The following is a 22,610-nucleotide window of genomic DNA, read 5'->3' on the forward strand; positions in this document are numbered from 1 at the left end:
TTAAAAAAAAGAATATAGTATGAAATCCATAATCTCAGTCAGCTTAAATTATGTGCATATATTAATACCACTTTTCAGAGGCATATTATCAAAATCACCTATTAATCTTTTTAGTTGAGTATCTTGAATGACTATCTTAACTGCCCTTACCTCTTTGTCAGTAAGGGTCATTACAATGTTAATATATATGAAAATATGATATTGTATTACTAATTTATAAAACAAGTTGGGGCAGTAATAAAATCACAATAGTGGGGGAATATGACACACTCTAAGATCATGACTTTTTTATTGGCTTCTTTTTTGTGGAAACAATTTGGTAGCTTAACAAAGAATTACTATAGCTTTATATTGTAGTCTTATGTAAAAATTCATTAGAGGTATATATTTATGGTTCATATGTTCTAAATCTGTGATTTAAAAATGTTATTTATAATTAATTATAAATGTTATTTATAATTTGGGGTTTTTCATGTTATTTCCAAATAATCATATTTTTATGATGTCCTCAGCTTTGAGAATCCTAATAATATTTATTTAAATTTGATTAAATACAATATATTTATTAAATATATATCAGGTATGAGACTAATTTTGTTTAGTGTCCACAGCCACACGACCCCGAGCAGGCCCAATTTTATTTTATGTAGAGATTCTTACATCTACAACAATAGAAGACAGAGTAAATGATTAAACTTGGAATTATTCCCTGCTTCCAAAATTATAAAGTAAAACTGAGCAATGAAAGTAAGAATGTATGTGTCATTAGCAATGTAAGTGAACGAGAGAGAATGAATCTGTTTTCAGATTGTCTCAGCAAGTTATTAAATACATGGTATGTCTTAGCATGAAAACTGCCCAACCTTATTCTTTCACTTGAACTTACTAAGAGAACCAAGAAAATTTAAAGGCAAATTAACTGATGGGGGAAACAAGAAGAGAGACTGAAACCACTTGAATTCTGCCTAGAGCAAAACAGACAAGTGTTTTATTTAAGGTGCTACACTTTTGGTTGTTACTGATGACTGGTGTGATCAGGATTACTTTGAATTCTAAATTCCAACTTTTAATAATGAACTACAAGCAACTGACCTTGGTAACAAAATGAGTTCTCCCTTAACATCTTGTACTATTGCTTTCTGCCAGTGAGGCTGAGAATCCTTGTGTTCAAATATAATTGTGATGGTTAATCTTATTTTCCAACTTGATTTGGGCCACTGGTGCAGATATTTGGTTAGTCATTATTCTGGGTGTGCCTGTGAGTTTTTCATAAAAATTTAAATGGGTATGCTCAGTGAAACTAAAAGTCCTTCATAACTCAGATGGGCTTCATTCAATATCTTAAAAGCCTAAAAAAAGAAAGGATGAACAAGAAATATTTTACCTTTTGCCCAGTGGATCCTGAATTGGAACATAAGTTCTCTCCTACTATTTCTATTTCTATTTCTCAGACCCTCATTACTACAGAACTGGAATTCTCATCCCCAAATCACGTGAATCAATTATTCTAACAAATCTCCCCATATAGATGATAGAAAATGATGAAAGGTAGATGATAGATAGATGGTGGGTAGGTGAGTAGGTAGGTAGGTAGGTAAGTAAATAAATAGATTGTATTTATGTATTTTTGAAGAACCTTGACTAATACACTAGTGTTACTAAAACTATTTTAATTTCTTAACTTATCTACCACAGTAATTTGTGTGATATAGGATAGTTCCTTCAAGAGAGGTACAGACCCATGCATTAATTATATGCATATTTATATGTGAGTGTACCAACATCCTAGTTGGTCAGGAAACAAAACTCACACCAAATTGTACAATTGAGATTAATCAACTGATAACTTATTTTGCATAGGAGATTAGTTACAAAGATAATTGGAGAAAGTGAGACAGCATCAATTTTAGTATGTCATATCCACCTTTAGAGTCAGAAAGAAAAATAAAAGTAGTTATTGGAGTCTAGGGGCTAGGGCCACCAGGCAGAAAGAGAAAACTCAGTGGGTTGATGGGAGCTGGATCTAACCACAAAGTAGATGCAATGACTGCTGATGATACTATTCAAAGCAAAAAATAAATAAATAAATAAATAAATAAATAAATAAATAAATAAATAAATAAAAAAAAGGAAATACCTCATTTTCTTTCATTGGCTGGACATAGCAAGGAAGCTTAAGAAACAAAATTAGCAAAACTCAGCCTCTGTGATTTAAAACAGATCAGAGGAAGGGGGGGAAATGGTTTGGGAAAAAAAGCACATGGTTACCATGTATGAATAATTATGTATGTGTATGTTTTCATGTAACATGCATGTACATATGCATATAATCCATATGCGCATTACATGACATGGACTTAGTTTCAATTTTGATAATGAAAGAAGTTTTTTAATGTGTTCAGAGTGGCCCTTTGCTCTGTAGCTTTGCTTTCTCCCTTAATATTATGAGAACACAGATATAAAATACAGCCAGTTTCCATGGAACAGAGCAGAAAAAAATAATGGGTCAAAAACCTGACACCATTTAGATGTCTAAATTTATTCTATAGTTATCTGCTTGGGCTCATGGGTAGAGTATGTTTCCACATATGCTCAGAAAACAGTAGTTCAACATTTCCCCTGGGCATGCTAATGAGGCTTCCGTTATCTTCAGGTCATTCAGGATGGACATATGCATGATTCTAGGTTCTTTCTGTGCTGGCAGGCTGCTATTCAAACCAGATAGGGGTGATTGAAACCTGGTAATCAAGATAAGTTGAAATATTGTTTAGCATAATTAGTCAAACAACATTGCTTTTGAGTAAATGAGTCAGGAACACTAACTGCCCTTAAGGGGTCAGTTTACCATAAAATAGTCAAGTACTCTAATGGACCTTTGGGAGTCTAGCAATTAACTGCTTTAACAATTTGCTTCCTGGTTCTCTGAGGTCCTGGTTTGATAACAAAAACAAGCTTGGAAATTTATGTTACTTGAGCAAAGTTGTTAATGTTAGAGCTGCAACTCAAGTCACTTCAAAACTTTCACTATAACAGATCAATGATCTGTCAGAAATCTATTCCACATAGTAAGGGCTGGATCAGCATCATGGATATTCATGGATATGTTCAGTTGTGAAGGGCCCATGCTCAAAATGATCCCATGCTTGGTTTAATGCTCTGCTGTTGTCATCTTCTAATATTTTATATTTGTGTCTCTGAACTGGTGTTTTGTAAGTGAAGTGTAATAGGCCAATGGCACACTCCTTACACATGGGCAGATGTGATATGCACAATATATGCATCTACTAACATTGGCATAAACTGCTAATTATGATTTGTGAGCATAGAATCTCTGTGCATCCAAGATAAATTGTGACACAATAGGACTTACAGTGAATAGTATTAAATCTATGACTAAGGAAATAGGGGCACCGACAGGTCCAGATACCATGCTTGCCATGGGTATTAAAACTTGTTTCAAACACAAAAAAGATGGCAATGATTGGCTGTCTAAGAAGCAATAATGACCCAGGAACACTATCATATTTTTTCTTACTCATGTTACTTCCCTATATCATTCAACCACCTACACTGAAGAGGAAGGCACGAAATAAAAGGAAAGTCTTTCTTTACTCATTGTTAAGCTGACGGTAGACCATATTGGCAGAATGTGAAGACAGGAAGAAGTTAAAAAACATTTGGGTTAGTTTTGTATATATTGATTCCACCATTCTGTTAAGGTAGAATAATATGTGCATGTATAAGATACAAATATGAATTGCAAAATTTTGATGATTCTGTATGTTCTTATAATTGCATTTAAAACAGCTTTTGCAAATATGGCAACATGTATGCTAATAATCTTTTCGTTCTTACAGTGGCACTAAATTAAAATAAAAAACAACATAAGTCAAAAGACTATAAAGATGCTATATTTTGGTATCTACCTCTATGTTGTTTATTTTGGTAGATCTCACACTTTGAAATATGAATTAAAATTATCTAAAGAGATCCTTTTAAAGCAATGCTTAGATCTATACACAAAAATTCAGATTCAGTTGATAAGCACGAGGTAAGGCATTTTTTTTAAGTTCCATGGATGATTCTAAAGTAGAGTAAGGATTGAGTACCAGTGGTATAGACTCCTATGTGCTTGCAAAACCACTAATTACATATGATGGATAATATCAAGTAGAGATTACAGACTTTAGGGGAAGCTTTCTGGAGATAATACTTAAAGCATAACACAGAGAAACATGGCTTTTAGTTGCAGTGACAGTGCAGAGAGGGGACTTTGGAGAACTTTCTGTGCCAAGATTGCTTCTGTCTTTCTGTTTTCAACTAGAGAGTAATTTCTACTGGTATTTTAACCAAAACAAAATTAGAAGAGAAAGCTCAACAGTCCACTATTAAATAATTCAGTTATTGTTTGCATGTGAAAATACATTTTAATTATTAAATTGAATTATCAATTTAGTTATTTTTAAGTTATTACTTTAGCCATAAAGAAAACAGACTGATACTTGCATGTTTTATTTTTACTTTCCGGTTAAATAACTCACATATAGATGGTCTGATATAAATGATATGAACTTCCATTGACCAAATCTAAAAGCACATTCTACCTATTTAGATTTACAGATGGCAAAGGATTATATTTGTGTGCTCACTTACATATTTGCATACTTTGTCTCTAGAAATCCAAAAATAAAGATATTGTTACCATATATAATGTGTTATTATTTGTACCACAAAATGGGGAATATGCATATATATGTGTATGTATGTGTGTATATATAGATATATATATGTTCTTGTTTATAAATAAAAGAGCTCTGAGAGGGAAAAAAAGATATTGTTACCATTCTTATTTTGTTTGTGGGGAATGAGAACTTACTGTGATAAGGTGTAGGAATTCAAAAATTCATGAGTGAGCAAAAAAAGTAACTCGTCACAAAAATGCAGGGGAATCTTGAGGCTTATTTTGAATAAGCCTTCTTATTCTCCTTCTTAATAACACTGATAACCCAAAATTTATATTTAATCCTATTGAAATCATAAACCTCCCTAGGAACACTGTTTATTCTTTATTTCCAAGGAGAAAACTCACCAAAGATGTTTTCACTTTTTATTCAATATCTACAACACAAAAGTTAATGAGAAACAAAAATATGTGTTTTCGAGGCAACCAGTGTGGGATCAATATGTAGATTTTACCTGGGCATCTGGAGAACACACACTTTCACTCAAGTCCAACATTAGAGATTTTTAAACATACTTAATCTACCTCACTTTCATTTTTTTTAATATTGTTTCAGGTCTTTCATCTTATGTGTCTCTAATATCCTCAGTGCTATTTTCTTTCTATGGCTCGTGAACTTACATTTTGCTTCTGTTATTAGAAAATTAGAAATATAACTTGGGTCTCTGAGCTTCCATGAAATCTAAAGCCCACCTCTGTCCATTCCTCATTTCACACATGCAGCATCAGTGACCAGGAAAAGCAAGCAACTTTTCCAAAGTCACATGTGTTTAATGGTAAAATAAAAGCCAAAACACTTTTAACTCTATGCCCAGAATTCTAGGAACTCTGCTAATTACTTCCAAGTGGAGGCAAGACTAATAAGAACATAGTTCCAAAGGTAAAAGTTAGAACTTTAGTACTGAATTTAAAAAGTATTCAATGTTACAGTTTCAAACATGTTGAGTCAAGCCTCTAATATACAATGGTGGTTTCCATCAATAGATAAAAGACACTGGACTACCACCCCCCTTTTTCTTTGTTCCTGTTTTTACTTTTGATGTTCTATCTCTTAGTAGGTTTTACTAGAAACAAGCTGGAATAACTCCTGCTGGACTTCATTTCCAGCTTTTAAGTACTAGCTATAGGGCAGGCGATACTTCAAAGGGAGTCAGTCTATAGAGATATCAATCAACCTGAGAAAATAGACTCACTCCAGAGAAAGGAAATTGTTCCTCTACAGAGTTTTCAGTTAAACAGAACAAGTGTGTCTGAAACCAAACACCCAACCTGCATTAGTTTCATTTAGTTACTTGAGTGTTGAAATTGGAATAAATGAGAGTTGCATCTAAACTGTGAGGATTGAATGCATCCAACTGCAAAGTTTGAGTATAGCTCTGTTTCTAAGTGATCTCAGAATAGAGAGATGACTTTCCATTTGAAGCTGATAGTCTGCCACCTAAGTGCTCTGAGAAGCAAGGGCAAATTGATTTACTGCAATGGATAATACCCTTGCATCCCAAGGAATCCATGGAGGGAACTCACAATGAATTTGAAGTGTTGGGTGAGTTTGTATTATAAAAAGTTATTTTTTTCACTAGTGTCCATATGAATTCAGCATTTCCTCACTTATGAATGTTGGCAAGAAACCACTGTGCAATTAGCAGTATTTGATCATTTTTACCTACCCAAATCATACATAGTTCCATATCATAGTGCAAGTATCTTGAAATATTACTATATAATTACATTTGTGATTGGATCCTCAATTAGATCTTAGTATTTAATGAGTTAGTAAAAAACAATACATTAATAAGAAAATTATTCAGAGTTACTTTCTCAGTGTGCCTGGGCACTGGGTGACTTAAACAAAATAATTTTCTCACAGTTTTAGAGGCTAGAAACCTGCATTCAAAGTGCAAACAGAGTGGTTTTCAGCGAAAATTTTCTTCCTAGCTTGTGAATGGACATGTACTCATTGAGTCCTCACATGTAAGTGTGTGTGTGTGTGTGTGTGTGTGAGAGAGAGAGAGAGAGAGAGAGAAAGAGAGAGAGAGAGTGCACGCATGCACAACAGAGGGAGAAGAGTCTAAATTCCTTTTTTTTTTTCAGATTTATTTATTTATTTGTTTGTTTGTTTGTTTGTTTGTTTATGCAAGCACTGGGTACAGTCAGAAGTGCAGGAGGGTGAGAGAATTCACCAGAGCCAGAGCAGGGAACAGAACAGGCAGACTGATGAAATACACTGCTGAGGGGAGCAGCAGGCGCAGCAAGAGAGGTCTGTCACACCATTTGGGACCCTTGCCAGCAGCTGGGGATCGAACTTGCACTGCAGAGGCTGCGGGCAGCTTCACAGCCCAGCACTCAACCACTGCGCCACCAGGGGAGGCTCATAAATTCTATTCTTATGAGATACTAATCTTATTAGATTAAGACCTATCCTTATAACATCATTTAACTTTAATTACTCTTTAAGATACTTTCTCCAAATACACACAGGGTACTAAAACTTCAACACAAGAATTTGTGTAGGAAAACAACTTAACAAATTATTCCATAGCATAAAACAGTAAGTGGAGCTTCCAGAACTAGATTTTAAGTCTTTTAGAGTTCAAAACTCCCATCCTTAACTGCTTCAACAGCTCCTTTTCTAGGAACTAACCAAGGGGTTCTTAGGTAACTTGTCTTTATGAGAAGCTAAAATGTCAAAATAAGAAATCAAAGGGGAGCACAAACTTTCAGGAAGGATAGTATGGCTGATAGCCCTGTACCGCATTATAGGGTTCAGTTAATGAATTTCATTCAGTTTCAATTCTCTCTAGCACTCCCTGTGAATAGTTGTCAGTGTTTGACATAATTTTGGGTTGTCAAAACTTGAAAGGAAGGTGCTACCAGCATCGGTGAGTACAGACTGCTAACATATCTTACATTGCCGTGGGTAGCCCTCCCTCACAAGAATTAGCTAGTCCTATAAATCACTAGTGCCAAGGATAAAAACCCTGACAGATCCCCATTACTTCATATACTCTTTGCCCAGATGTGAGATTTTGAACTCTGCCTGATGAAAGTGAGGCTGAGTCAAGATCAGGATACCCTCACCATTTGGAGGATATTTGGCTACACAACAATGGAGCATTGGGTGATTCCACACTGGAGGATCCAAGGGAAGGACACAGTAGTGTTAAGTAATGAAGGAAGAACAATTAACAGTGAATTCACCAGATTGAGCTGCTTCAAAAGTTTACAAAATTTATAAAGATTTTCCATCAAAAATATATAATTTACAATAATTATTTATTTCCAAGTGTTATGAGTCTAATACTTTTATATGTCCTAATAGTCATCTGAAATAGTTACGCTTCATCACTCAGTTTTATTTTCATGAACATTTTTACAGACATCAAAATTACAATATTTTGTGAAAGTAAAGGAAAGCATGTTCTATTTACCTTTCATGCTAACAAGTGTAATGCACAATTAACTGCTAATATATTTATGACTTTAGAAGAAAAATAATTAGATAATTTAATTGTTTATATTTTCCTTAGTTTTATTGAATATGCACAATATTTTCTTTTACAAAGACAATTGGTATTTATAGTGTAGTTCCTCCCTTTATTTGTAATATCCTGAAGAGATGAAACCTGGTCTTTCTCATATTTCAAGGAAATCCTCACAGTCATAAATAAGCACAATTTTGAGTAAGTACTGTTCAAATTATATAAAAAATAAACCTTACTTATTCTTTGTTCAGTACTTTTTATCCATAGTTAAAGATCAGGCAATGATTTGAATGCATTTGGCATAAGAATTCAGTCTATTTCTCCAAATTATACCTTGCAACTTATCAGTATATATCTGGAATGCTAAAAGAACATTTCACTATTAATGAAGTTCAATAATTTTGATAATGTGTCAACTTCACTGTTAGTATTAATACATATGTTATCTTAGTTGCCAAAAAGTGTGTTAGATTGTGTAATTTAAAAAATGAAATACAGATTTAAATATTTTAATGACTAAGTTATAAAAATATTATTTCCTCCAGCAAAATATATTTAGGAGGTAATATTTCAATATATTTCCAAAGATGTAAAATGAAACCTTAAAAATATGTAGGACCTATAAAGGTCTTAAAATGACAAGTAAACGGGAGTATTTTGTTTACTATGTTTCCTCTTTTTTACTTCACATAGATTATCTTCAAAGACTACAAGAAAAGCTCATTGCTAATGTAAATAATGTTACCATTTCTCACATCTCAAGTACAGAAAAGAGCAGTAATCATAAAAGAGAAACTCTCTTAAAACCCATTAGGAATCTGTGACTGTATGTTTTTTTCACAATTGCAGTCATTATTTCTTTTGAATCAAGAGTCAAGACTTCATGTTGCTAGTACAACATGAACCTGACAAATCAGGAGTTAATATTTGTTTCATTATAATTGGATTACATCTTCAATCAGTAGAAAATGATTTTTGAATAATGGATCAATTATTTGCCTATCTGAGTGGATATAGTGAATGCAACTGAGTATTAAAATATTCAGGTAATTTAATTATTAAATAGCTGGTCAAGTGGTAAATCATTTATGTCAAATGACAAAACCTGAGTTAATAATAAAATTCCTAAAAGCACATGCAAACATAAGAATATGGGCAGATCTTACAGTTTATTTTCAAGAAATCTCTTAAAATAGCCCATCTTACCTAAGAAGCAATCTCTTAAAAGATGTAAGTGCTACTGACTCAACTGGGTGGTATACTTTTTCAGGGTAAAGGATATGAAATGACAGGGAAGAAAAGAATGAGAAGCAAAAGAGGATTCCACTTTGCTGCTGTAGGCTTGACTTTATAAAAGATAAGTTGTAAGGTATACTCTGAAGGAATAGATTGAATTCATATGCCAATAATACCATTCCTTATTTTTGGTTCCAATTAGTTAAAATATGTCACTTGAATGTTGAACTACCCAGCTTTCAGGTTCTCTTATCTGGACTCTGTACTACTACACAGATGCCATTCCAGAAAAAGTAGCAGGAGAAAAGCCCCTGGGCTCCCTGATGTTGGTGTCTGGAGGAGTTGGTGACAGCAAATATCTTTTCGAGTATTAAGAATCCAGAGATTTCTGACTGCCATGATGATAATATAAAAGATAACTGCCAGAGGCTTACAGGTGTGATAAGAGAGATCAACTTGAATGTCTTTTTTTTTTTTTAACTAAACAGCAGCTATTTTTCCTCCTCAATGCAAAGTATCTAATATAAGACTAGGTTATCCATAAGTAAAATACTTGTCTAGTTATCTGAAAGAGCTTAAACCTGCCAAACAAGAGAAAACCAAAACACCCAACAGACACAACACAATTTTTCTCATAAAAACTAATATGCTTAATGTAAATGGATTATTTTCATAGGTACTATATCTACTTACTTAACAAATGGGAAAAATTAGCCAACTTTTTACCTGGCGGTAAGCTTGGATTAAAATACCTTTAACAGTACACTATCTGGCCCTCTCACAGTGAAATATTATCTAAATATCAAATGTTTGAAAGTTTGTAGAATGAATGGTTCACAAAATTAATGCCTGCATTTTCTTTCATGTGGATATTTAACATATCATGTTTCAAACACAACTCTCACAATGTTTAAAACTTGTTACATTAACTCATTGATCTAAATGTTTAAATATCATTTAATTGCACAGATAGGTATGTCAGCAGAGTACCTGCATGCATACACCCACAAATACAAACACACAGCCACCAGGAAATATAAGTAAAATAGGCATATTTAAGAATTTAAAAATGTTTCAGGTTATTGTAATTCAGTTTATAAGCAAATAATAAGTGGTCTATTAATTTTAGATAGCTTCAAGATGATGCTTAAAATGGACAATTCAACAATAATAGTTGGGGATTTTAATATACCACCGTCAATAATTACAGAAAACTGTATAAAAAGTCAGCAGATATATAAAGGACTGGAATAAAATTAAACAACTTGGCCTAACTGGCATAAACACCTTACTCAATGACTGCAGAATACACATTCTTTTCAAATACACATAAAACATTCTCCAGGATATATTCATTCACAGGACCTTAAAATTAGTCAAAAATTTTTCAGAAAATTAAAATAATACAAACTATGTTCTCTGAGAAACAAAACTGGAGATCAACCACCTATTTGGAAATTAAATGACACATTTCTAATAAAACTTTAGGTTAAGGGGGAAAATCAAAGGAGAATTAGAAATGATTTTGAATAGAATGCCAATTGAAAAATGATATCAAAACTTTACACAGCTAAAATCATAGTTGGTGGCAATATAGAGCTGTCGGATCTACAATAGAAAGGAAGAAAGAGTCAAATAAATTACCTAAACTCTCATATAAACAGGACTAAGAAAAACAAACTAAACCTAAAGCAAGGGGAATAATAAAAATGTAGCAAAAATCAGAATAAAAAGATATATCAATGCAATAAAAGATGACTCTCATATAAACAATATTGATGAATCTTTAGGTATACTAACAAAGAAGATAAGAGACAACATTGAAATTTCAAAAATTAGAAATGAAGACGAGAACACTGTTAGTGACCCTATAGTAAGAAATAGAATTTTAAGAGAATATTGAGAACAAATTTATGTCTTCATATTAGAGAAGTTAGATGAATGAACAAATCCCTAAAATGACAAAAATTATTAAAATATTTATATATATACATATATACACATATTACAAGATAGAAGGTCTTCCAAAATATTATGACAGTTGAAGCAAGTCAGACATAAAGACTATATATTGCATCAGTCCATTTTTCTGAGTGAAATGCACAGAAGTGGCAAAAGATTAGAGGTGGAATATAGATCAACAGTTGTCTGTTAGAGAGAGTGGGGAATGAATGCAATGGGTTCAAAAGAATTTGGAGCGGTTGCAGAAATATTCTAAAACCTGTCTTTGAATCACTTTTAAATGTCTTTCACAGAACAAAACTTTAAAAGAGAGTCTTATAAAATCCAATTTATTGTAATTTTTCTTTTAGAATAATACTTCATATAGTATATCTAAAAACTCTGCTAAAAATTCCATTAAGATCTGGAACAAGACAAGGATGTCCACTCTCACCACTGATTTTCAATATAATACTGGAAGTCCTAGCCAGAGCAATAAGACAAGAGAAAGACATACAAGGAATCCAAATAGGAAAAGAAGAAGTCAAACTATCACTATTTGCAGATGATATGATAATATACATAGAGAACCCTAAAAACTCCACAGAAAAACTAATTCAACTCATCAATCAATTCAGTAAAGTGGCAGGATACAAAATCAACACGCAAAAGTCAGTAGCCTTCCTATACACAAAAAATAAATCTGAAGAAGAAGAAATAAAAAAAAATCCCTTTTATTATCAAAAAAAAAAAATCAAATATTTGGGAATAAATCTAACAAAAGAGGTAAAGGACCTATACAAAGAAAACTATAAAACACTGTTAAAAGAAATAGAAGAAGACACAAAGAAATGGAAAGACAGCCCCTGCTCATGGATTGGAAGAATAAACATTATTAAAATGGCCATCCTACCAAAAGCAATCTACAGATTCAATGCTATTCTGATCAAAATTTCAATGTCATTCTTCAAAGAAATAGAACAATTATTGATGAAATTCATATGGAATCACAAAAAACCACGAATAGCCTAAGCTCTCCTGAAAAAAAAAAGAAGGGAATGGAGGCATCACACACCCAGACTTCAAACTATACTACAAAGCCATAATCATCAAAACTGCATGGTATTGGAACAAGAACAGACATACAGACCAATGGAATCAAATAGAAAATCCAGAAATAAACCCACAGATTTATGGTCAACTAATCTTTGACAAAGGAGCAAAGACTATGCAATGGAGCAAAGAAAGTTTGTGCAATAAATGGTTCTGGGAAAACTGGGTCGCTACATGCAAAAGAATGAAGCTTGACCACTACCTCACACCATACACAAAAATCAACTCAAAATGGATTAAAGAACTAGACATAAGACCTGAAACCATAAAATACATAGAAGGAAATATAGGCGAAACACTACGTGATTTGCATATCAAAGACATCTTTACAGACACATCACCCAAAGCAGTGATAGTGAAGGCAAAGATAAACAGCTGGGACTACATCAAATTAAAGAGCTTCTACACAGCAAAAGAGACAATAACAAAAATAAAGAGAAACCCCACCAACTGGAAGAACATTTTTGCACACAACACTAATGATAAAGGACTGATCACAAAAATCTGCAAAGAGCTGATGAGACTCAGCAACAACAAAGAAAATAATCCAGTCAAAAAAATGGGCAGAAGAGCTAAAAAGAAACTTCTCTGAAGAGGAAATGCAAATGGCCAACTGACATATGAAAAAATGTTCAACATCACTTGTAATCAGGGAAATGCAAATCAAAACTACCATGAGATACCATCTTACACCAGTGAGAATGGCACATATTAAAAAAACTAGCAACAACAAATGTTGGCGAGGATGTGGAGAAAAAGGAACTCTTCTACACTGTTGGTGGGAGTGCAAACTGGTTCAACCACTATGGAGAGCTATGTGGAGATTTCTGGACCTACTAAACATAGAGCTTCCATATGATCCAGCAATTCCACTCCTAGGTATTTACCCAAAGAACACAGAAACATCAATTCCAAAGAACACCTGCACCCCTATGTTTATAGCAGCACTGTTTACAATAGCTAAGCTTTGGAAACAGCCCAAATGCCCAAAAATAGATGACTGGATCAAGAAGATGTGGTACATATACACCATGGAATATTACTCAGCATTCAACAAAGATAAACACATGCAATTTGCAGCAACATGGATGGCGCTGGAAGGGATCATGCTCAGCGAAATAAGCCAGAAAGAAAAAGAAAAATACCGGATGGTCTCACTCATAGCAGGAATCTAGAAAACTTAAATAAGGGACCAGGAAAATGAATAACTATAAGAAAGTGAAAATCAAAATCAACAAAAAACTATGAACCAGAGACACTTTTTGGGGGTGGGGGGCGGGAGCGGAGGGATTGGGGTCAGAATGGGGGGTTTGCAATTGTATGGGGGAATATAAAAATAAAATTTATTATTTAAAAAAAAAAAACTTTGCTAAAAAAGTCACAGAATCTCCTGATCTTTTTCTTGAAATTTTATAATTCTATAAATTTGATTTTATAGCTATGATCTATTTTGTGTTAATTTTGTATAATGTGTGAAATTTGGACTTTTTTTTCCTTTTTTTTACCTGAATTTTGTCCGCAGATCTGTTAAAAAATCAATTGACTTTATTCATGTGGACCTATTTCTTGACCCTCTGTTGTTCCATCCACTGATCTATAATAATATGATTTCTTGGGTTTTTTTAAGATTTTATTTACTTAATTTTGTGTAGAAGTTCTGGTATGTAGGACAGAGGTGTTAGGGGTAAGAGGATTCACCAGAGAAAGAGTAGGGAGTTGAGCAAGCAAATTTACTGAAATACACTGCTAAGGGGAGCAGTTGGTGAGAAAGGAGTGGTGTGTTGAGCCATATGTGGGTCAGCAACCTGGCTGGGATCGAATTTGGACCATGGTGGAGTGTTGAGACTTAACCCCTACACCACAAGGGAGACCCTGGTTCCTTAATTGCTAATAATACACTTTCTTGATTATCTAGTTTCACAGTGAGTCTTGAATTCATGTAGTGTGAGTTTCCCAACATTGTTCTTCTTTAGCATTGTTTTAACTATTGTAGCTTATTTTATATTTCCAAATACATTTTATTCTCAGATTACTAAAAACTTATTAGGGCTTTACCTGGGATTATGCTAATCTTATATATTAAATTGAGGGCAGCTGATACATTACCAGTATTGAACCATTAAATATAATTTACACTGATGATGGAAATTTTAAATGGTACAGCTGCACAGGAAACAGTTTAATGGTTCTTCAAAATATATAAAAAGAGTTAGCTTATGCTCCAGCATTTCAACTCCTAGGTCTACAATTTATATATATATATATAGGTCTATATATTATATATATATATATAATTTATATATATAAATCTATAATTTTATATATATAAATATATATATATATATAAATTTGTACATGAATTTATAACCGCATTATTCATAGTCCAAAAGTAAAAACAACTGAATGCTCATCAATTGGTGGATGAATAAATATAATGTGTGACATGACAATAAAACATTACATATGGAGAGTGTTTAGCAAAAAAAAGGAATTACTGATAAATGCTGCTACATGGGTGATCCTTGAAAATATTCCAAGTGAAAGAAGACATTTAAATATAATTAATTATGTGAAATGTCCAGACTTGGCCAATCTATAGAGACAGAAGTACATTACTGGTTGCTTTGGTAGGAACATAGAGAGTAAATGATGAGTGACTGCTAATAGGTACAGATCTTCTTTCTGTCATGATGAAAATGTTCTAAAATGTTTTGTGATGATTGCTGCACAACTCTGAATACACTAAACACTATATCATATTCTCTAAATGACTGAATTTTTACTAAGAGAATTGCATTATAATAAATCTGTTTTTAAAGAACTGTAAAATTTTATACAGCTTCTCGTAACTATTTAAAACTGGAAACAGCTCAGAGATCCCTGAATAGGTATGTAGATAAGCAAAGCAGAGTACATCCATAAAATGGAATACAGTCAGCAACAAAAAAGAATAAATTATTGATTGAAACAACAAAACAGATAACTTTTAAATACATTTTGGTAAATTAAAGGATCCAAAACCAAAAAGCATATTTTAAAATTTCATTTGTTTACATTATGGTAAAGGCATATTTCTGTTAAGTGTGAACTTGATTCAGTGACTCATTTTAACAGAGTATGAAAAGGGAAAATAGTAATGTTACAGTAGAGAAATCTGACAGATGTCACATTAGCCAAGTGATCCAAGTGAATGTCCTATAAAGTCTGATAAGACAGGATGAGGACTCTTCCCCTCTATAGTATTTTTTCAAAAACCTATAATCCCAGTCTAATCATAGGAATATATCAGACAAGCCCTACTCTATAAAACATCTTACCAGTTTTTCCTTTTTTTTCATAAATTTCAATGTCATGAAAGACAAGAAAAATCCAAAAAGCTGTCACAGATAAAAGGAGATTCAAGAGGCCTGATGACTAAACACAATGTGATATTTTCACTGTCTTCTTAGAAGGAAAAAGAGCATTAGCGAAAAAATTAGTGAAATATAATGTAGTTTTTAGTTAATACAGTCATGTGTCACTTAGTGTCACTTACTAATGGGTGTTCTGATAAATGTGTTCTCAAGTAATTTTTTTGTTGTGTGAACATCCTAGAGTAAAAATTACACAAACTAAGATGGTATTGGCTACTAGTGACCTGGGTATATGGTATGGACTAAGGAACTACCATTGTATATGCAGTTGGTCATCAACCAAAATGTTAAGGGATGTATAAATGTAGTATTTCAGCAGTGCTACCATTGATATATGTGTTGTGACTAATGTTTTATAACTGTGTGAACCCCAGTGAAAGGTTTATGGAAATTCTCTTTGCAACTCTACATTGAATACAAAATTATTTAAAGCCAAAATAATCTAAAATAAAATAAAGTCATGTAGACCTATATTTATTCTGTCTAAAAGATAACTCAATTTGATAATTTATATAAATTATTTATATATATTTTAAATATTTTTATTTATTTATGCATACAAGAACTGGGGTGTAGGCCAGAGGTGCAGGGTGGGGGTAAGAAAAGGATTCATCAGAGGCAGAGCAGGTAGCAGAACAGATGGATCTATACACTGTTGAGGGGAGCAGCGGGCAAGACAGGAGAGGTCTGCTGCGCCATGTGGGCTAGGTCCCTGTCCCAGGATACTACTCTTGCCACAGTGGCTGGTGATAGATTGACAACACTGATAATTTAACCCCTGCGCCACCAGGGGAGACCCAAATTATACAAATTTATACCAGATATTTCAATCAATTTAATTAGGGGTGAAGGATGATAAATATAATTCATTATCTACCAAATATATATATATATTTAAAGATTTATTTGTTTATTTATACAAGCACTGCATACAGTTGGAAGCGCAGGAGGGTGAGAGAATTCACCAGAGACAGAGGGGGAAACAGAACAGGCAGAAGGACCGAAGTACACTACTGAGGGGAGCAGCGGGCAGCAGGAGAGGTCTGTGTGCCATGTGGGACCCTCTCGCCAGTGGCAGGGGATCGAACCTGTGCTGCAGAGGCTGAGGGCAGCTTCGCAACCCAGCACTCAACTGCTACGCCACTGGGGAGGCCCTCTGCCAAACATATTTTATCACTCATAACTTTTGCTTAAGTTTTTGATATTCTACAAGGAAAATTTCCATTGATTATAAATCAGTATATTTATTTCATAAACTTTTGTAATAATTGAATTATCCATATTGAATATGAATGAAGTATTTCAATTACTAGTATGTCTTGACTTTTTCAAAATATTCAACTTATATTTCATAAAAGTACACTTTATATTCACAGTTCACATTTTTATTTTTAACATAGCTTCTAATTGAGCTAAGCAATTATAATAAGCATTACTGGCAAGAGACATGAGTGCAGGTAAGAAAATTACTTCTATGAGGTTAAAAGGACACATTGCAGAATGATCTACTAGAAGACAGGAGTCATTGTGTAAAGACCATGACTCAGTATAATCATCTGAGAAAGAAAAACATCAGTTAATTCACTGACTCATATAAGTGGAGGTTGGTTAAGGGACTTGGCCACATATTTTTATAATAAAAATATGCAAAAAATATGCACAGTCCTACTTGAAATATTTCTTTAATCACTCTTTCTCAAAGAGACTTTTGTTCACTTCTCACAACTATTGTAATCAATTTGATAAATGTTCCTCTAAACATTTTCAGTACACAAACACACATGCATGTTTTTATTACTTTTTATGTAAATGGCATCATAAATTAAATGTATTATTTTATAACAAAATGTATACATTTTAATAAAGTTGTTAGGGAAGAGTTTTATTTTTTGTAGTTGATTATAAGTTTATGCTAAATATCTGTTTGCAGCCAATATTTTTACAATAATCTGGTCAAAAACGGTGAGGGTTCATTCTAATGAGCTATTAAAGTCTTTGCCTGCCTTAGTAAAAATACCAGTTAATCTATTCTACACATGAAGAGTAGAATTTGGCATCAACATTCTCAATAAATCTGTGATTCTTACATACCAGGAAAGTCTCTTGAAAACATGAAACAAATAAAAGGCACTGAACATAAGTACTTACAATGTGCTTAAAGTTTATCAGATATTGGACAGCTCCAGACACTGAAATTGGGTGCATGCATTTTCTTCCTTATTGATCACCACAACCCTATGAGATAGGCACTGTTTTATCACCTCTTAAAAGTGATGGAAATTAGGTATGGAAAAATAGGTAATTAGTATCACACATATCATAATTGGTATGGTTGAGCAATATTATTCTAAATTGTGTGCTCTTAACTATTGTAAAATAATAGCTTCTCTGCATGTAAGTTTTGTGGAGGAAAGCATTGAAGAAATTTTACTGATTTCTACTCATGGCAGTGTAACTGTCCATATATATTATTTTCATAATTAAATAAGGACAGAAGAGAAAAATGAGTAATATTGATGAGAATATACCAAAGTAATTGAGATTATTTCCAAGAAAATTCAATTAAGCATATTCAAAAGAAAATGTAATATTTAATTACTTTTTGAGATAAAAACTTTGTATACATGACAATCTTTTTTATTCTATCAATCTTCTAAAAGGTGCACTTATGTGATACAAGAAGTACTGAAGTGGTTATGGCAGTAAATCAGCTTTGCATCATGTACTATGTATTTCAAGGTGATGGATTAAAGGCTGGGAAATCATGCTGATGACTGGATATAACCAATGATAGGTTAGGGTCGGCCCAAAGTCATCCAAATATCTTTGAACATTAATCAATGCAAATATCTTAGATTTAAAGTTAAAAAGAATGGCATTGATTGTAAATAATCACTACCTTATATAGTGACTATTTAAATTCATCAAAAGAGAAGATATAGTAAAATAAAATTAATATCTGAGAAATATTACTGTAATATACTACTGTTAACTCACTACAGTTTACTCCACTATTTTTATAAATGGAAAAATTTAGGGGCTGGCATTTTATATATACACAGTATATGTTATGTCCAAATTTGCTGAATCTTTCAATTTTTGAAACTTGAGATGTCATTACATACAGCACAGATTATAAATTAAATGTTCAGTTAATTTTAACAAAATATTTACATGTATGTAACCACCATCATAATCAACATATGGGATATTTCATTTAATTCACAAAGATTCCTTGTGTCCTTATGTGTTCAATGTGCCCTCCCTACCCAGCAACGTCATTGTCATCACTAACAATGCTGGTCTCCTGATCTCAGGTGATCACCATCTCATTGTTGTCAAATTAGTATAGTATTTTCTATGAACACTTAATATAAATTGAGTCATTTAGTGTTAATTCTTTTGTTCCTGGGTTTTTTGCCCAGCATAATACTTTGGAGATTAATCCATGTCTCAAATTTCAGTAGCTTTTTCATTTTTAAAATGCTCTATATTTCCCCATTCTGTAAAGCTAACATGATTTCTTCATCCATTCTTTGTCAATGAACATCTGGATCTCTTTCAGTTTAGATTTATTAAAACAAATGCTGCTGTGTTCCTTCTTGTAAAAGTCTTTTTGTACATACAATTTTTATTTCTTTTGGTTAAATTGCTAGAGGTAAAACTTCTGGACAATATCATAAATGTATGTTTGCATTTTAAAGAAACCAGGAAAAAATTAGTAAAATGGTTCTATGGTATTATACTCCTACCAGCAATGTATAAGAGTTCTGGTCAATCCACAATATAACCATCATTTGATATTGACACAATTTTAAATTTTAGTCTATTTATTGGATATATATAGTGGTATCTGATAGTGCTTTCACATATTAAATTCTAATGCTTAATTATGTTGACTATGATTTCATGTACTAAGTGTTTCCTCATGATTCTTAAAACAAAAATTCTGTGCAAATATCATGCTCATTTTTAATGCAGTCTTCCCATTATTATGTTATAGATTTTTATTTAGTGTGGCTAAATCTTTTATCAAAGATATATTTATATATAATTTCTAAACTATGATTTATCTCTGTCTTTCATTAATTTTGTGTCATGAAGTCTGATTGTGCTATATCACAAAAAATATCTCCTTAATTAATTCTCTACAAATCGCATATTTTTAACTTCTACTTAGAGGTCACAATCAATCTCAAACTATTTTTTTGTGAATAATGTAGGTAAGAAATCAAAGTTCTTTTGTTTGTTCCTTTTATGTGGATATAGAATTTTTCAGTATCATTTATTGAAAAGACTTTACCCCATTGAGTTGTTTTGAGGTCTTAGATCTATTTCTGGATTCTGGTCTGTTCCAGAAATCAATTTGTCTCTTCTATTTCAACTGCTACTTTAAATTTAGAAATCAGATAAGATAAATACTGTATTTTTTTATCTTTATGAAGTTATTTTGACTTTTTTAGTATTTAACTTCTATATAATATAAATAGCTTGATCTATTTATGAACTTTCTATTCTGTCATAAGATTTGTCTATCATTTTATTGTTACCACTCTCCTGATTAGTAGACTTATTAGTCTCAAATATTGTAAGTGTAAATCCTTAATCTTTCTTCAATTTTAAATTTTGTTGTATATTTTCCAGTCACTTGCCTTTCCATTAAAATTTTTGAGTCAATCTAAAGATTTTTCTAGAATAACTAGCATCTTAATATCAGTTTTTCAGTACATGAACACAGAATATTATTTCATTAAGGTCTTCAACAACTTTTTTTATTATTTTACAATTTTAAAAATAAAGGTCACCTACACATCTTATTTCAGGCTTTTTGTTGTTTATGAAAATGGTACTTGCTGCTAGTTTGCTGTTCCTGTTGATTTTTTTTGGTTTGCTTTAATTTGTGTCCAGTTGCTCACTGAAAATATATTTGCACATATTTGCAAATTGATTTTAAATTCTGAAATATTTTAAATGTAATTACTAGCTCTAGTAGTATTTATGTGGGTTCTTTTAGGTTTTTTAATGTAGACAACCATGGATTCTATAATTAAAATTTTATTTCTTTGCCTTGAATTAGTGTACTCACTAAGACCTTCATTACCATGTTTCATAGGCTACATGAAAGTTACTTACTTCATTCCTTACGCCTTTAGGTGGAAAAGAATACAGTTTTTCAAATAAAATAGCTAATTTTTTTCTTCATAATCTGTTGATATGGTATACTATGTTGAATAATTGTCATATTAAGAACCATGGTCATATCCCTTGGCTAAACACAAGAGTTGGAAGCTTTTTTGATCTAGTAACTATTGATGATAAAGATTTTTTTCTTCCATTTTACCAATTTGAAAGAAAAATATAATCAGCATTTTAAAAAAGCTAATGATTGATAAGTAATGCAAAAAGCTATGTTGAATTATTTGCAAGGCAACTAGAAAGATGCAATGAATACTATTTAGAATTTTTTTAATTTTTGTAGTAAAAGCATGTAGCTAATATTTTTTAGATACATGGTGCAAGTGCTTCCCTAATGCTCTTTAGAACAAATTCCTTTCTCTTTTGTCTGTGACGTATGTTCCTTCATGGGATGGTATTTGTATACCTCTTTACCCAGCAGTTTGCTTTATAAATTCTGCATATCAGTCATGATATAATTTTTAAGGAACCAAACAATTCTAAGCATCTTATCTTCATGCTTTCCCAATTCTTAAAATATCTCCTGTGCTCTGTACTTTTGTGCTGTTGCTTTTTTTTTTCTTTTCAGCTCCAAAATTGAACAAAGGATCTAATTCTGTTATGAAATTTGTTATCCCTTTCTTCTAAGTATAAGATGGGCTACTCTGTATTTACATAGTGCTACATGTCCTATATTGTATACATAGTGTTAAATGTCCTATATTACATAAGTTTTGCTTTTGTTTACATGTACCACTAAACTGTGAATCTTTTAAGGGCAATCAAGCAAACAAATACACAAAACAAGAAGAAAAGAAACCAACCTGATTTCTTTATCTTCCTCAGGATCTAACACAGTACCAACCTCATGCACAATATTAAAAAAAAAAAAGGAAAGAAAGAAAATTAAAAAAAGTTTGGGAATGAATGATTGGCAGTATTTATCAATCCAGCTTTGATTAAGTTCTCTGGTAAGTACTTCCTCAAGGATGCATAGTCTAGCTTATTAGCTGATTGATTTAAAATATATTCACTCATGCTTGGGACTCATTTGGATTAGAGGAAAATTAAGAAGTGTTTGGATAAAGCACTCTTTACTAATTATCTAAGACCTACAAGCTAGTATCAGTTTATCAATTTTTTTTTGCTAGTGAGAGGGGACAAAATGTCCCTTTCAAAATTATTCTCAATATGAACTCTTTAATAAGTAAAAATTGACAGTTGTGTTTATCATGGTTGAGAAATTTCATTACTGCTTCAAATTTAGCCTCATATAAATCATTTTATTTTTGGAAGGTAAAAGAAGACCTAGATATGAAATCTAAAAATAAAGAAAATATGACCAGATAAATCCAACAAAGTCTTAAATATATGTAGCTTGAACAAAAATAGATAATTGATTTTTTCTCAGACATTTTTGTCTGCTTTATTTCTTAGGGCTTATCAGTGGCATACAGAAAATTTGCAAGTTCATTTTCTCTTTAGGATTCTTTATATTTATAAAGATTC

This window comes from Talpa occidentalis, unplaced genomic scaffold (assembly GCF_014898055.3).
Source record: "Talpa occidentalis isolate TD23 unplaced genomic scaffold, MPIMG_talOcc4v2.1 talOcc4.8, whole genome shotgun sequence".
NCBI lineage: Eukaryota > Metazoa > Chordata > Mammalia > Eulipotyphla > Talpidae > Talpa > Talpa occidentalis.